Raw genomic sequence first — 18701 nt, forward strand, 5'->3', positions numbered from 1 at the left:
TGCTAAATAAAGGCAAAGTCTCTTAATTTGGGGCAAGATCATGGTGAATTTTACATGTCTATTTTCCTCCAAGAACTCATGTGTCAACAAAATGGACTGTTTGCCAAACCTGCTCCCACTTTCTTGCTTCTGGGCCTTTTTTCCCTTGTTTGTCTTTAGACAAGTTTCTTAAGGCACAGCTTTGGTTCTATCATTTGCATTCAAGCCAGCAGACATTGAAGGACCTCTGTGTGCAGAGATGCGTCACGGATGCCTGGCTCTGGGGAAGACAGTATAGATAAGGCTCAGTTTCTTTCCTTAGCAAATCTGAGGGTGATGGGGACCACAGCTGTATGGACAGTACTTCAAGGGAGGCTGCAAATGTGCTTCAGGAAGAGACAAAAAGAAGTGATGAGTTCACACTGGGGATGACATTGTGGTTTCGAAGAGGTGATGTTTGAGTTGATTTTCCAAGGGTTTGAAGGTCTTGGTTGACCAATTACAGTGGAAAGATCTTCTAGATTTGTAGACACTTTCTAATGATGACACCGTTGAAAATGACAAACAGTCTGTGTCTAGAGGATCGGGTGAGTGGAAGAGGCTAGAGGCAGACCATGTCTACTTTCAGAAGAGCTTTAATTATCATGCTCCAGAATTTGGATGAAAATCCTGGAAGAATGCCATGCAGTGGATGATTGGATGGATGATGATTGTGTTAATCAATACAGGTAACATAGAGAATTCCCTAGTAGTTAGGACCTGGCACTTTCACTGCCATGGACCTGGGTTCGATCCCTGGTTAGGGAACTAATATCCTGCATGCAAGCCACTAGATACCACCAAAGCAAACAAACAAACACAAACCCCCAAACCCAAACAAACCAGGTAACATAGGTGTCCAGGGAGGGAGAAAGGATAGAATTATGTGGGCAGGGTCTTATACATACTGAGTTTAGGGCACATCAGAGACTTTTCATTGATGGTTTCTGATAAGATTTGGGGAGTTCAAGCGGGCCAAGAATGGCAATGAGTGAGTAAAAGATGAACAAAGCATGTTCTTCTTTATGAGAAAAAAACAAAATGGCCTTAGGTTACTTTTCTAGCTCTGCTTGCCTGGCAGTCTGACCGAAATGGATGCTAGCTGTGTTACCAGGCAACACTGCTTCTGGGAAGAATGACCCATGGTTGGTAAGCTGTGGACTAGGATGTCCGTAAATGAATATAACTGCCTGGTGAGGAGGCACAGCTTTGGGCTTCTCCTCATCGGGACCAGGAGGCTGTGGCTCAAGGACTGAAGCATGGGGCTTCTCCCCCACCTGCATGTTGCCAGGCTCCCATCTCTGACCTATGACACACATCTTTACAATTAGCCCCTGGTCAACTGGGAGCATCGCGACTGGGGTACTGCTTCCGGTCTGGGATCCCTAGTACAGCCAGCACCAGATGAGGCTCCTTGGGCCCTGAATGTTCCCTTAGCTGAGCCAAAACTACAAAGAATGGGCACTGCAGGAATAAGTGTTGGATGTATTCATATGTGACTGGCCAAAAAACTTAATTTCTTCTTTCTGCCCCTGTAAGAATATTCTGGCTTTGTGTGAGCAACGTATTCCTCCACTGAATCCCAACAATGATTCAGGTATATGTCCTTAGCATCTAGCACAGTCAGGGGTAGTCTCATGGCAGACACTTAGTCAATAATTGTATAACTAATATCAATAAGTAAATATTACATTCAATATATTTCAAGTCCTCTGTTAGTTGCTGGGACACAAATACATGTCAACATAGCCCTTCTCTCAAGATCTTCACATTCTACTAGATGGAAGGTTATATTTAAACTCTCACATTTTTCTATCTTTCTCTCTACCAGCTTCTCGCTAATTATCCTCCCCCGCATCATTATAGTTTGCACTTACTGAGCACATATCTGCCAGAAACTATGCTTGGGGCTTTATACAGATTATCTAACTAAATCCTCATAACAGTCCTATGAGGTAATTTCTATGCTTCCCCATTTTACAGAGGAGAAAACTAAGTTTGTGGAACCAGGATTCAAACCCCAAAGTGTGACTCTAGAGCCCACTTTGTTTTTTATTGTTCCATTTTTTAAAAGATTGAAGTCTACTTGATTTACAGTGTTGAGCTAGTCTCTGGCATACAGTAAGGTAATTCAGATACATATATATATATTCTTTTTCAAATTCTTTTCCACTATAGGTTATTACAAGGTATTGAGTATAGCTCCCTGTGCTATGCAGTAAGTCCTTGTTGGTTATCTATTTTATATATACTCGTATGTAGCTGTTAATCCCATCCTCCTAATTCATGTTTCACCTCCCCTCTTTAGTAACCAGAAGTTTGTTTCCTGGGCCTGTCAGTCTGTTTCTGTTTTGCAAATAAGTTCATTTGTATCATTTTTTAGATTCCACATAAAGTGATGTATATCTCTCTTCCTCTGACTAATTTATTTCACTTAGCATGATAATCTCTAGTTCCATCCATGTTTCTGCAAATGGCATTATTTCATTCTTTTTTATGGTAGATCCCACCTTCTTAATTACTCCACCATTCTGCTTCTTGCTGCCATCACTTCAGCGATACTTTTGCTAAGTCACTTCAGTCGTGTTCGACTCTGTGCGACCCCATCTCTGGGATTCTCCAGGCAAGAACACTGGAGTGGGTTGCCGTTTCCTTCTGCAAAGCATAAAAGTGAAAAGTGAAAGTGAAGTCGCTCAGTCATGTCTGACTCTTTGCGACCCCATGGATGGCAGCCTACCAGGCTCCTCCGTCCATGGGATTTTCCAGGCAAGAGTACTGGAGTGGGGTGCCATTGCCTTCTCCGTCAGTGATACTTAGGTGACATATATTTTAGGCATTTATCTGCTTGGGCCATAAGAGGGACAGAACTGCATCTTGTGTTTGTCTAGAAGGAAAGCAAAGCCAATTATTCTCCGACGGTTTCATGTGTACAGTGGGTTTAGGACTGATGTCATAAAAATGTCTAGTTCTCATTTACAAAATTGCTAAGTGGGAAATCACTTAAAATCATGTGTAAGGCTTTAAATACACATGAGGCAAAAAACCAAATTATCTAATTTTTAAATGGGCAAAGGACCTGAAGAAACATTTTTCAAATGAAGACAGACAAATGGCTAACAGGTATGTGAAAAGGTATAAACATCACTAATCGTCAGGGAAATGTAAGTCAAAACCATAATGAGATATCACCTCACATCTCAAAAAATGAAAACTAGAACTACCATATGATTCAGCAGTCCCACATCTGAAAATGTATCTGAAAGTAAATAAAGTCAGTATTCTGGAGCAATATCTGCAATCCCAAGTTCATTGCAGCTTTCTTCATGACAGCCAAGATATGGAAACAGCCTAAGGGTCCATGGATGGACGAATGGATAAAGGCATGGTAGGTGTATACAGGGGGATATCATTTAGCCACAGGAAAGAAGGAGATTCTACCATTTGTGACAACATGGATGAAGCTGGTGGGCATTACACTAACATGAGATAAGCCAGACAAAGATCAATACTGTGTGATCTCACTTACGTGTGGAATCTAAAAAAGAAGAAGGAGAAATGTGTTAGAAGAGCAGATCTTGTCTTCTCACCACACACACACCACACACATAAGGCAAAAACACTCATGAACAAAGGAAAGGTTGAATTCAAAGTTAGAAATTAATGCCTAATATATTTTAGATAGGGCTTCCCAAGTGCCGCATGTGGTAAAGAACCCGCCCGCGAATGCAGGAGATGTAAGAGACACGGGTTTGATCTCTGGGTCAGGAAGATCCCCAGAAGAGGACTTGGCAACCCACCGCAGTATTCTTGCCTGGAGAATCCCATGGACAGAGGAGCCTGGCGGGCTATAGTCCATGGGGTTGCAAAGAGTCGGACACGACTGAAGTGACTTAGCACACAGGCACGCACATCCTTTGGATAAGGCTCAGGCTATAGGACGTTTTGGTTCCACCTTACCTTCCACATGCTGACTTATTTTATTTTATACTGGTCAGATAATTTTATTTTAAACTTTAATTATGCTTTGAAGAATTTTTCAAGTGTTGGTATGGGCTTAACTGCTATAGAAGGTTCTACATACTAATACTGAATTTTTTCAAGCACAGGGAACTGGAAAGACTTTAATCTGTCTAATTTTTACTGGTAATGCTTGGAAATGCTGGAGAGACTCTATTTCTCTTTCCTTTTTTCCTTGACAGGCTCTCCTTACTCTGTCTCCCCTCTTCCGTCCTCCTCTAGTTTACTTGGGAGAGACAGTTTGGTCTCACTCCTGTCCCAACCAGGCCCATGTGAAGGCCCCACCATGTCGTTTGGCTCCTCAGCTCCTGGGTCTGCCTCTCCCTCCCCCAGCTCTTGTAGAGACTTCTGGGGAGAGGAGACAGAAAGTCCAAGTACAGTCCTGTCCCTAAATCACCCTGACACTGTGAATACAAGGCTGTGTGCTTAGGTAAGGAGTCCAAACGGGACACTTGTGAGAGTGTTAGCAGTTATACCAGGACGTCATACAGACACAAAATGGCAGTTCCAGGCAAGCTGAGATGAACGGTCACCTTAGTACTAGAGGCATTTCCTGAAGGTTTGTGGACAACAAGAGGGAAACACAGGGCAAGTAACAGCTTGAACTTGACTGTCACTCACTCATGGCCTTCTGGAAAGTTCCTCAGTGTCCCTGCTCTGGGAGCTTCCTGGTGTCCTCAGACTGCACCCTGTTGCTCATGGCTCAGGTTTGGGGAGGAGGAGGGATAGATCTGAAGGGTCCTCTTTCCTGCAACGTCCATTAGGACAACCATTGGTCACATTTGGAAATTTAAATTTAAACTAAATAAATAAAAAAAATTCAGTTCCCTGGTAACATCACCACCTTCCAAGAATTCATAGGCTAACGTGGCTAGTGCCTATCATGTTGGCTGGCATAGATGTAGAGCATTTTCATTATCTCAGAAAGCCCTGTTGGACAGCACTGTTCTTTCCTCTAATCTCCCACTTCCGTTTCTAGTCCCAGGTCCTTTATCCTTTCCTCCTTCCACACACACACACACACACACACACACACACACACAAGCTCAACTGTGTAGATAACATTTGTTTATTATGTGGGCTTCTCAGGTGGTATTAGTGGTAATGAACCTGTCTGCCAATGCAGGAGACATAAGAGACTCAGGTTTGATCCCTAGGTCAGGGAGATCCCCTAGAGGAGGGCATAGCAACCCACTCCAGTATTCTTGTCTGGAAAACTCCATGGACAGAGGAGCCTGGCGGGCTACAGTCCATAATGTCACAGAGTGAGACACAATTGAAGCAACTTAGTATGCACATTATGTACAAAAATTGGCTACCCAGTCTTGCCCAAAGTGTCTCTTTTCTTTCTACTAAAAAGAACTATCAGTGTTCCCTGAGGTGTTTTCCTCAAAACTTAAGACCCCTCTAGCTAGAGATGTAAGATCCCTCTCTGCCACAAGGCAGAAATATCTACTGTTGGTTCTGGTTTCTCTAAAGTTATGACACTGATTTTCGAACATGACATTTGGAAACATTTTTATTACTTTATCATCATATGGTGAAGAAAGAAGTAGAAGAAGTTCTAAATCAACCACTTTGTTTATTTGGCTATAAAAAGTAAAGAGAAGAAAATGAAAAAGAGTTACAGCTCAACCTTCGGCACAAAGTCAACTTTTAAATAGAAGATATTTAACTTGTACCGGGGAAGAGTCTGCACTGTGTTAAATAATCTTGCCAGATGGCCGTCCAAACAAATGAAGTGAAGCAAAACAGGCCAGATTTACAGTTTCATTGCAGTCAAAAATAACTTTTCTATTATTGTTGTTCAGTCACTAAGTCATGTCCGACTCTTTGCAACCCCATGGACTACAACACTCCAGGCTTCCCTGTCCTTCAACATCTCCTGGAGCTTGCTCAAAATCATGTCCATTGTGTTGGTGATGCCATCCAACCATCTCATCCTTTGTCGTTCCCTTCTCCTGCTGGCCTCAATTTTTCCCAGCCTCAGGGGTCTTTCCAATGAGTTGGCTCTTTGCCTCAGGTGGCCAAAGTATTGGAGCTTCAGCTTCAGCATCAGTTCTTCCAATGAATATTCTGGATTGATTTTCTTTAGGATTGACCTGATGGATCTCCTTGCTATCCAAGGGACTCTCAAGAGTTTTCTATTATTAAAAGTAAATAATTTCATGTTAAGGTGTTGCAGCTTGCATAACAATTTGGGGTTGTGAGACATGCTAGAAAATAGCTATATTGCATGAAATGGCAAACATATGCCCAACAAAGAGGCTATTCCCTTTGTCTAGGCAATGCCAGGGGTGTATGTTTATAATCCAGTTTTTCCAAATGATTATCAGATTATTAAACTTCTAGGGTTTAAGCTTCTGTTCAGAAACATTTGTTGCTTGTGTCTTCTTAGAAAACCACCTTCCTTTCATTGCTATCCCCTCAAAAAACAAAACGGAGATGCTGCTCTTCATATTTTCTTTCTTTTTTTTTTTTGGTAACTCATTGTTTTGAGAGAAGATCTGACTCCATGTGACTGAAGTAGCCTTGCAGTTTTATTCTGTTTATTCATTTAATAAACTTTCAAGTGCATTTTGATGTCTCTTCCTCTCAAGTTTGTTTGGAATTTAGGCTTCCATTTCTGTCTTTGGTAGACTAGATAGACAGAGGCTACGGCATTATGTACAAGGAAAGGGATGTGCCCAATTCACTACTGGAAATTTTGATCAACTGAATGTGATAAACTGAATGTGATAAATTAAGGTGCATGAGTTGGGAAAATAATACATAAGAAAGGATGATCAGTATCGAGTACAGTAAATCTCCTACATACAAACCTTGAAGTTGCAAAGTTTCAAAGACGTGAACGTGTGTTCTCAAGTCCAGTCACATAAGTAAATTCACTGTTCTGGCACACATTGTCACACACATGCATCCTCTGTAAGTGGTTGTGCGTTTGTGTATTTTATGGTACAGTACTGTATGGAGTACAGCAGTCCAGGGTCTTTATTTCAAGCCCAGAATGTCCAGAAGCAAGTGCAAAAACAGTGGTGATGTAGCTAGTAGTGCTAAGAAGGGCCAGCTCTTGTTCTGGACTACTGTACATTTCAAGGTACTGTTCTATAAGATTAGAAATTTTTTCTTTATATCTTGTGTTTGTTTTTTATGTATTATTTGTGTGAAAAGTATTATATAGTACTATATAACTGATTTGGCTTCCCTGGTGGCTTAGCAGTAAAGAATCCACCTGCAATGCAGGAGCCACAGGAGACCTGGGTTCGATCCCTAGGTCGGGAAGATAACCCGGAGGAGGGCATGGCAACCCACTCCAGTAATCTTGCTTGGAGAATCCCATGGACAGAGGAGCCTGGCAGGCTATAGTCCATGAGGTCTCAAAGAATCAAACACAACTGAAACGACTTAGCATCCACATATAACTGATTGTGTTATTTGGGTACCTAGACTAAATATGTTGGATTTGACAAATTGGGCTTATGAACGCTCGGTTGGAAGAGATCTTGTTTGTATGTAGGGGTTTTACTGTACAGACAAACACTTTGGGTACCTAAGATTTAGTTCATGTTTCCTACTTGAATCTCCTTCCTTTGTATTCATTCATTCATGACCCACTGTATGCTATGTACTAGAGAAGCAGCAAGTAAGATCAGCATACTCCCTGCCTTTACAGAGCTCCTGGGCTGTGACTAAGAGAATCCTCACCTCTGGCAGGGGTGGAAGGCTTCTCTGAGGAGGTGGTGAGGAATTAGCCAGATGAGGAGATGGGAGTGGAAGTGAGGGTAGGGAAAAGGACAGTAAAATGCAGGGAGAGCTCTCTAGGCAGAGGGAAAAATTAGGACTAACGCGGGATTGGAGACAGAATGTGTGTGTAAGGGGCTGGAGGGTCAGCAGGTGTCATGGGGAGGGTGACTTTGAACATAGCTGAAGTGGGCAGGGACTCATATATGCCAGCCTGGGCAGGATCCAGGTGGCACTAGTGGTAAAGAAGCCATTTGCCAATGCAGGAGATGTAAGAGACTTGGGTTTGATCCCTGGGTTGGGAAGATCCCCCGGAGGAGAGCATGGCAACCCACTCCAGTATTCTTGCCTGGAGAATCCCATGGACAGAGGGGCCTGGCAGGCTATAGTTCATAGGGTCGCAAAGAGTCAGTCACAACTGAAGTGACTTAGCACATACGTGGGTATTGGATCCGGAGTTGTATCCTGAGAGAAAAGGAAATTTGCCAAAGTACACAAAATAGGATTTACACAATCAGATTTCTGTTTTTAAGATCTCTGTGGCTTCTGTGAGGAGAGTGCTTTGAAAGGATGCAAAAGTGGCTCAGGGAGATCTGAGAAAGTACAGGTCGTAAATGATGAGGGCTACCACCTGGATCAGCAGAGGAAACAAAATTGAGTAGATTTAAGGGATATTTGAGAAGGGCATGGCTACCCACCCCAGTATTCTTGCCTGGAGAATCCCATGGACAGAGGAACCTGGCAGGCTACAGTTGATGGGGTCAAACAGAGTCGAACATGACTGAAGTGACTTAGCACGCACGCATGAGATATTTAGGAGGTAAAATCCAATGGACTTGGTAATATTCAATAGATTTGCCACAAGAAGAAAAGGAGAAGGTGATGTCAAAAATGACACTGGGCTGGGAGAAGTATAGGATGCTCTAAGGTGAAGACTAACTGGGGAAGGGAAGGAGGAATTCCAAAGAGGCAGAAAGGACAGTGAGGAGAAAAGTGCTGGCCTGGTCTCACCAGAGGTCCTACAGGAGCGGGAGATGTGAGCGGTACCAGTACATTTAGGGTGGACCTGTATACAGTCGAGTGGGCCTGTGCCCTGATCTCCAGAGGATGCTGCAGACAGTGGCTATCTTGACACCAGAGAGGCCATGCAAGGGAGGTAGTGTGGCAGCCTTCCAGTCTCCCAGGACTCCAGGAGGGAGGGAGAAGGGTTGAGACAGACCAGGAGGCTGAAAGAGTTCTAGAGGGAGTAACATGGGACATTATCAGAAGTTGAACCATGGACTGTGGCCAGCTAGAGACCACAGCAGAGTCATGATGGATGATGAGTCAAGAGTGGATGATGGTCAAAAAGAATGAAATAATGCCATTTAGAAGCTACATGGATGGACCTAGAGAAGATCATACTTAGCAAAGTAAGTCAGAAAGAGAAAGGCAAATATCATATGATATCACTTATATATGGAGTTTAAAATACAACACAAATCAGTGTATCTATAAAACAAAAATAGACTCACTGACATAGAGAACAGACTTGTAGTTGCCAAGGGCTGGTGGGATAGGGATGGGGAGGACTGGGAGTTTGGGATTAGCAGAGGCAAACTATTAAATATAGGGTGGATAAACAACAAGGTCCTACTCTATAGCACAGGAAACTATAGTCAATATCTTATAACTAAATATAATGGAAAAGAATATGAAAAAGAATATCTGTGTTTAAAAAAAGAACAGATGATGGGATGGTAGAGACAGGAATCCAAAGACCAGGTGGAATTAATTTCACCTTAGATGAAAATACATGACTTTCTGGGACCAAAGACTGTTTCACATTACCATCTCCATGCCCGAGTGCTTGCTCAGTTGCTCTGTCCTGTCCTACTCTTTTGAGACCCCATGGACTGTAGCCCACCAGGCTTCTCTATCCATGGGATTATCCCAGCAAGAATACTGCAGTGGATTGCCATTTTCTCCTCCCGGGGATCTTCCTGACCCAGGGATAGAACCTGCGCCCCCTGCATTGGCAGGTGGATTCTTTACCACTGAGCCACATGGGAAGCCCTAGCTCCATGCTTGATATCATGTGCAAATGCTCAGAGAAAAAGGAGGCAAGGGTAACTTGGGTTAACTGAGTTTAAACAGGAAAAAAAGAGCCTTGAGAAGATCCATAATTTTATAACAATTCAGTAGCTAATGGTAATCAGTATCTGGAAAAGGACTGAGTTAATTGTAAATGAGATTGGGACAATTAGCCAGCTATTTCGGGAGAAAAAATACATTTTAAACCTTACCTATACCAAAATATTCTAGATAGAAAAAAAAGAGCCATAAATAAAACCTGAAAGAAAATATAAGGGAGTATTTCCTGACACTTAAATGTGAGGGGCTCATCTAAGCTATAAGTAAGATGTGAAATTAAAAAAAAAAATTGGCAGACAATGATAAAAAGATTTTAAAATTTGCATGCAAAAATGTCTGATGACTGCATTTAAAATGTACATAAATTGGATACTACTTAGCCATAAAAAATGAAATATTGCTATTTTTAACAATGTGGATGGGCCTAGAGAACATTATGCTTAGTGAAATAAATCAGAGAAAAACAAATACTATAATTACTTATATGTGGAATCTAAAAAATAATACAAATGAATGCATATGCAAAATAGAAACATAAATGCAGAATCAGAAAATAAATTTATGGTTACCAAGGGAAGAAGGAAGTAGGGAGGGACAAAATTAGGTGTATGGGATTAACTTTGCTGGCAGATTCTTTACCATCTGAGCCACCAGGGAAGCCCATATAGAAAATAGATGAGCAAAAAGGATGTACTCTATATCACAGGGAATTGTATCCATCATCTTGTAACAACCTATAACGGAATATAATCTGCAAAACTACTTAATCTCTATGCTGTACATTTGAAATTAACACAATATTGTAAATGAAATATAGCTCAATCAAAAAATGCTCATAAATTGAGATAACTATTATAGCATATAAGGCAGATATTTAAAGCCTAACAATCTAAAGAATACCTACTAATACATAAGGGTAAGTTTTCAAATGATGAATAGGCAAAGGACGTGAAGTGACATGTTGTCAATAGAAATTATAAATGGCTGACCTAGAAAAATGATTAATACCATCAGTTAATATTCAAAAAATATAATTTATTTCTTTAAATTTTGTTTTTTTAATTAAAAAAAATTTTTTTTTGGCCATTCTGTGTGGCATGTGGAATCTTAGTTCCCTAACCTGGGATGGAATCTCTGCTCCTATAGTGGAATCATGGAGTCTTAACAACTGGACCATTACAGAAGTCCAAGAAATATAATTTAAAAGAAGAATGATGTGCTTCTTAATATATATCAACTTAGGAATGATTTTAAAAATGATAACACTCATCTTAGTTGATCATACAGAAAAACATCCATTTTGCTGATGGGAGAGAAAATTGAGCCAGATCATTTGGAGAGTAATTTGGCAATCTGGATTAAGGGTTTAAAAGAGTTTAAAATTGGAAATAACCTATGTTTTCCAAGTAGGGTACTATTTTAAGAAATCAGTATATATCTGTATACTGTACTATTACCCAGCCATTAAGATAGAGGCATTTGAAAATATTTAATGATGTGAGAAAATGCACATGCTATAACATTAAGTGGTTAAGAGCAATGTGCTGAATTATATAAACAGTGTGATCACAACTATGCAAATAAATATGCACAGAAATAGTTTGAAAAAAAAAAGTAGCAATCTACCCATGCTTATTTTTGAGTGTTGTAGTTATCAGTGATTTTATTTTCTTTCTAGTTTTCTGCACTTGCATAGTGTGGAAGAATTCTAAATTGGAAAAAATTATAAAATAATCTTTGTTAGAAGTAAATATATACTTCTAGCTTTTACTGTAACTTAACTAATGACTCCTTGTTCTAATAGTTTCTGGATGATTTTGTTGACTAATGCATTTGTCTCAGGGTATTTAAGTGATGACACTGTTGATGACTCATAAACTTTTATGGCCCTCCATCTGTGTCAGGCACAGTTTTAAATACTTTACACTTATTAACTCATTTAGAACTCACAGTACTCATATACGGTAGGTCATATTAATACCCACATTTTATGGAGCAGGAAATTGAAGGACAGATAGGTTAACTAATCTTTCCAAGGACACATTGCTAGTAAATGGTGGAGCTAGAGTTTGAACTCTGGTAGTGTCACTTCAGTGGTCCTACCCTCTGAACTTCACCCTGTTATGTTTAAGAGAATAGATAACCTTGTCTTTCAGAAAGCTAGCCAACAATAAAGGCTTATGAAGACAGGCTAGCATCAGATAACATTGTTGTTGTTCAGTCACTCAATCGCTGGGTCCGACTCTTGGCGATCCCATGGACTGCAGCACGCCAGGCTTTCCTGTCCTTCACTATATCCCAGAGTTTGCTCAAACTCATGTCCATTGTGTTGATGATGCCCCCCAACCATCTCATCCTTTGCCGCCCCCTTCTCTTCCTGCCCTCAGTCTTTCCCAGCATCAGGGTCTTTTCCAATGAGTCGGCTCTTCGCATCAGGTGGCCAGAGGATTGGAGCTTCAGACTCAGCATTAGTCTTTCCAATGAATATTCAGAGTTGGTTTCTTTTAGGATTGACTGGTTGGATCTCCTTGCAGTCCAAGGGACTCTCAAGAGTCCCCTTCAGCACCACATTTCGAAAGCATCAATTCTTTGGCTTTCAGCATTCTTTCAGGTCCAACTCTCACATCCAAACAACATTAATAAATATAAAAGGGTCATGAATCTCTTGGGTCATGAATCTCATCTATGAAATAAGAGAGTTAAACTAGATGACCTTTAATATCCCTCAGATGTAAATTCTATAATTATATTTATTAGCAAAAAATATGGACTTTCATTTCCTATACTAGGAGTGACAGCTATTTTCTCCCTCCCCATCACTGCCTTGCCAACCTCACACTTTTTAATTAGAGACCCTCCCATGTGAATCCTGATACCACTGAGCCCAATTGATTGGAGCAAGGAAAGCTATTTCGTCCAAGCCTGGCCAATGATTCCTGAGTTTGGGACTGGTGATACAAAATTCTAGCACACTTTTGACCACATGTGCTGTGAATTCAGTGTTGGTCTCTTGTGGCCATTTTTCACCTTCTGCCCATTTTTCATCTTGTGCTACAGAAGTAAAGATAGCAGCTATGTAGAGAGAGAAGAAAAGAAACCTACAGAGAGGAGTCCTTTTTCTGCTACCTCATGGAGGTGAGAGAACAGGACTGGGAAGGTGGGGAGTGTGGATTGCTTGCTTCCTAATGGCTTTCTCAATCTTGGTTCTAGGACTCCATGATATCTGGCAACTCTGTCTGACCTTGGATCCTATGAGAGACCCTGTGTCCTCTCAATAAACCCTGCACTTGTGTTTGCTTAATCTAGCTTGAGTGGTTTATTACTCACTTTCAGCCATGGGTGCAGCTGGTCCCCAACATGTCTGGTATGCGTAGCCAAACAGTGAACAACTTTTGCATTGAGCCTTTTTGCAAAATCTGACTTGGGATGTTTTCCTGCAACCATCTGGGCTTTATCATGAAATCAGTTACAGTAAGGGATACACTAAAAACTGGAGTGACAGTAAAGATGGTATTAAAAGAGATGGCGTGGGGGACTTCCCCGGTGGCGCAGTGGATAGGAATCCACCTGCAGGGGATTGGATTTGATCCCTGGTCCTGGAAGATCCCACATGCCACGGAGCAACCAAGCCTGTGGGCCACAACTACCAAGCCTGGATGCTATAACTGCTGAAGCCAGAGCACCTAGAGCCTGTGTTCTGCAACAAGAGAAGCAACTGTAGTGAGAGGTCTGAGCGCTGCAACAAAGAGTAACTCCTGCTCACTGTAACTAGAGAAAGCCTGAGTAAAGCAATGAAGACCCCGGAAAAACAAAAATAAATTATTTTTTATAAGTAAAATTATTAAAAAAAAGAAAAGAGAGAAAGCGATATGGCAAGGGACCTGCTAGCCAGCTTGTTGGCTGAAGGCTTTGGTCTGGGTTTCAGGGTTAGTTGGCAGGTTTAACATGGAGCTGAGGACTTTTGGTTGTTTTCAGTTTACCCAGGGCTTATCGTGCTTTGGAGGGAGTTGATTGTTAGTCAGCCATCTCCTGAGAGACTCTGGGTCAGGCAGTAGGACAGCGTCTTGGTGTTCAGGGAGAGAGAGGTGTGTGTTACTCAGAATTTTATCTCTCCACTGTCCTGTGTGCAGGGGCCCCCTTGGAGCAGAGGTGCTGACCTGTGCTGGGCACTTTGCCGCACTTTATGTATCCTGCAGCATTGTGCGGGACCCTGTCTCTCTTGGTTCTGATACTGTTGATGTCTTGGCCTGGGCTGGTCTTTCTGTTTGCCAGGCAACACTTGCACTGCTGTTGCTGGGTCACTCAATCGTGTCTGACTCTTTGTGACCCCATGAACTGCAGCACACCAGGCTTCCCTGTCCTTTACTCTCTTCCGAAGTTTGCTCAAACTCGTGGCCACTGAGTCAGTGATGACATCTAACCATCTCATCCCCTGTTGCTCTCTTCTCCTCCTGCCCTCAGTCTTTCCCAGCATCAGGGTCTTTTCCAGTGAGTCGGCTCTTCATATCAGGTGGCCAAAATATTGGTGCTTTGGCATCAGTCCTTCCAGGGTTGGTTTCCTTTAGGATTGACTGGTTTGATCTTCTTGCTGTCCAGCTGTCCAAGGGATTCTCAAGAGTCTTCTACAGTACAACAGTTTGAAAGCAACAGTTCTTTGGCACTCAGCCTTCTTTATAGTCCAATTCTCACATCCATACATGACTACTGGAAAAACCATAGCTTTGACTATAAGAACCTTTGTTGGTAAAGTGATGCCTGCTTTTTAATATGCTGTTTAGGTTTGTCATTGCTTTTCTTCCAAACAACGAGTGTCTTTTAATTTCATGTCTGCAGTCACCATCTGCAGTGATTTTGGAGCCCAAGAATACATTTTCCCCATCTATTTGTCATGAAATGATGGGACTGGATGCCATGATCTTACTTTTTTGAAAGTTTTAAGCCAGCTGTTTTACTCTCCTCTTTAACCTTTATCAAGAGGTTCTTTAGTCTCTCTTCACTTTCTGCCATTAGAGTGGTATCATCTGCATATCTGAGGTTGCTGATATTTCTCCCGGCAATCTTGATTCCAGCTTGTCAGTCTTCCAGTCTGGCTTTTCACATGATGTACTCTGCATATACGGAGAAGGCAATGGCAACCCACTCCAGTAGTCTTGCCTGGAGAATCCCATGGATGGAGGAGCCTGGTAGGCTACAATCCATGGGGTTGCTAAGAGTCGGACATGACTGAGCGACTTCACTTTCACTTTTCACTTTCACGCGTTGGAGAAGGAAATGGCAACCCACTCCAGTGTTCTTGCCTGGAGAATCCCAGGGACAGGGGAGCCTGGTGGGCTGCTGTCTATGGGGTCGCACAGAGTCGGACATGACTGAAGTGACTTAGCAGCAGCAGCACACTGCATATAAGTTAAATAAGCAGGGTGACAATATACAGCCTTGACTGTAATCCTTTCCCAATTTTGAACCTGTCTGTTGTTCCATGTCTGGTTCTAACTTGCTTCTTGACCTGCATACAGATTTCTCAGGAGACAGGTAAGGTGGTCTGGTGTGCCCATCTCTTTAAGAATTTTCCATTGCTGTGCAACTTAGCTTGTGCTCCACAACCACTGAGCCCCTGCTCTAGAGCCTGTGAGCCGGAACTACTAAAGCCCGTGTGCCTAAAAAGTCATGCTCCACAACTAGAGAAGTCAGCACAATGAGAAGCCCTCGCACCACAACTAGCGGGTAGCTCCCACTCACTGCAACTGGAGAAAGCATGTGCAGAGCAACGAAGACCCAGCACAGCCAAAAAAAAAAAAAAAACCCCAAAAAACCACCAAAGTTGGTGTTACTTCCCACAGTGAAATTTGTACTTATAGAGAGTTAATCTAGAGCCATACCTGGCTGCTTCATTACATACAATCTGAATGGCAGAGTGTATGGTACAAATGCGGTTGCTACTAAAACATTTACATTGGGAAAAAAAAAAAGAATTTTCCACAGTTTGTTATTATCCACACAGTCAAGGGCTATAGCATAGTCAATGAAGTAAAAGTAAATTTTTTTTTGGAATTCTCTTGCTTTTACTGTGATCCAGCAGATGTTGACAATTTGATCTCTGGTTCTTTCGCCTTTTCTAAACCCAGCTTGTACATCTGGAAGTTCTTGGTTCACAAACTGTTGAAGCCTAGCTTGAAGGAAATTGACCATAATCTTGCTAGCATGTGAAATGAGTGCAGTTGTACGGTAATGTGAACATTCTTTGGCATTGCCCTTCTTTGGGATTGGAATGAAAACTGACTTTTTCCAGTCCTATGGCCAATGCTGTTTTCCAAATTTGCTGGTATATTGAGTGAAGCACTTTAACAGCATCATCTTTTAGGATTTTAAATAGCTCAGTGGGAATTCCAACACTTGCATATAATTTAGAAAAAATGTAATCAAGTTAAACAGAACTGGCTGCTTCTCAAATTGTGATGAAGGGCGGAAAGGGGATGAGCAGCAAGGCTTCCTTTCATTATAAGCATTTTACTGCCCTGATTTTTTTTTTTTTTTTTTACTGTGTACATATATTACCTGGATGTGAGCAATTACTATTATATCCAGATCCTCATCGTAAAATAGTGTTTATTTTTTAGTGCCAACCTAGGTTCTCTCTCCTCTGTTATTGACTCAAATCCTATTGACCTTCTTCCATTTACTCTGCATGCTTTTAATAGTACAGACCTATGCTGCAATGTATTTCATTTTGAAGCATTCATTTTTTTCACTTACTACCTTTATTGAATTCTTGTTATGTGCAAGGAACTTCTACATAAAACCAGTGGGTGTTACTGTACACTTTGTCCTATATTAGATAGTTGTTAGGTAATCAACAGTCATTTGGAGTTGGTGATTTTGAGAATACATGTCTTCTAAAGAAACTTTAAAAATGCTACTTAGACCAAATAAATGTCTATGTGCATGCATGCTAAATTGCTTCAGTCGTGTCCGACTCTGCACAACCCTATGGACTGCAGCCTGCAGGTTCCTCTGCCGTGGGATTCTCCAGGCAAAAATACTGAAGTGGGTTTCTGTGTCCTCCTCCAGGGGATCTTCCCGACCCAGGGATCTAACCTGCGTCTCTTACCTCTAACCTGCATTGGCAGGTGGGTTCTTTACCACTAGCATCACCTGGGAAGCCAATAAATGTCTATGCTAGGCTTCAAAATGTTCACTTCCTTCTTCCCTCTTTGCTTTGTTTGGGCCATGGTAGATGGAAAGCAGGGAGCATATCTACAGCCTGAAGAAACGCTCCATCTGAACAGTTTTTCATTCATTTACTTAAAAATTTATTGAGCACCTACTACATGCCAGAGTAAGAAGTGTAAGGTCTTGGAGGGTATTTTTTCCAAGGAAGGTGGCTTACATTTTTTTTTAATATTAAAATAATTCATTACTGGGACTTCCATAGTGGTCCAATGGTTAAGACCCCATGCTTCCACTGCAGGGGGCAAAGGTTCAGTCTCTGGTTGGGGAACTATGATCCTGCACGCTATGTGGAATGGCCAGAATAAGAAAAGAATCCAATACTTTGTTAGATGTTTGCTGTAGCCTCCCGTCAAATAGTAGGCATTTGGTCAAAACTTGTTTTGCAAATATATGATTGACACATAACTTTGTAAGACGACATCTCCAGTCCAGTTTCTCAATATTTTCTCCTGTCCCCACCTGAGGGCCATGCAGCTTCCTGGCAACTCTCGGGAGAGCAGAGTTTCCCTGGGACCTTGGCCAGAGGGCCTGGAAGAAGCAAGAATGTGCGGTTTGAACACCATTCATAGAGGTTGTTACAGCTATCCTTCTCCTTGGCAAGAATGTGGGCATTAAAAGTGAACTGTTTAGTAGTCATCTTCGAGAGCCCTGAGGCCTGAGGATGACAATGCTTTGTGCGGAAGTATGTGACATTTGATGTGGCCGCAGGCTTGGCAGACATGCTGTGGGAAGCATGGGGAGAAAGAACTCTAACTGACGGATGTGAATACAGGGTCAAGCCTTCCCTGCAGTGTTTTTTTTTTTTTTTCTTTTTTTCTTTTTTAATGAAATATAGTTAATTTGCTATGTTGTATTAGTTTCAAGTTATTTGTGACCCCACAGACTGTAGCCCACCAGTCTCCTCTGCCTATGAGGATTTTTCAGGCAAGAATACTGAAGTGGGTGGCTGTGCCCTCCTCCAGGGATCTTTCCGACCCAGGGATCAAACCCAGGTTTCCTGCATTGCAGGCAGATTCTTTACTATCTGAGCCACCAGGGAAGCTCAAGAATACCGGAGTGGGTAGCCTATCCCTTCTCCAGGGGATTTTTTGGACCCAGGAATTGAAACAGGGTCTCCTGCATTGCAGGTAGATTTTTTTTTTTTTGCAGGCAGATTCTTTACCAGCTGAGTTACCAGGGAAGCCCAGTCTCAAGTGCACAACAAAGTAATTAATTTTTATGTGTGTCTGTGTGCATTTCCTTTCTCAGATTCTTTTCCATTATAGGTCATTACAAGATATTGAATATAGTTCCCTGTGCTATATAGTAGCTCCTTGTTGTTTTTCTATTTATTTATTTATTTAAAAAATATTTATCTATTTTTGGCTGTGTCAGGTCTTCATTGTGGCATGCAGGATCTTTACTCATGTGGGATCCTTGCAGCTAAGACTCTCTAATTGTGGCTCTCAGGCTTAGTTGCCCACGTCATATGGGATCTTTGTTCCCCAGCCAGGGATCGAAGCAAAGTCCCCTGCATCGCTAGGCAGATTCTTAACCACTAGACCATCAGGGAAGTCCCCTGTTTT

Source organism: Dama dama, chromosome 21 (assembly GCF_033118175.1).
Source record: "Dama dama isolate Ldn47 chromosome 21, ASM3311817v1, whole genome shotgun sequence".
In the NCBI taxonomy this organism is placed as follows: domain Eukaryota; kingdom Metazoa; phylum Chordata; class Mammalia; order Artiodactyla; family Cervidae; genus Dama; species Dama dama.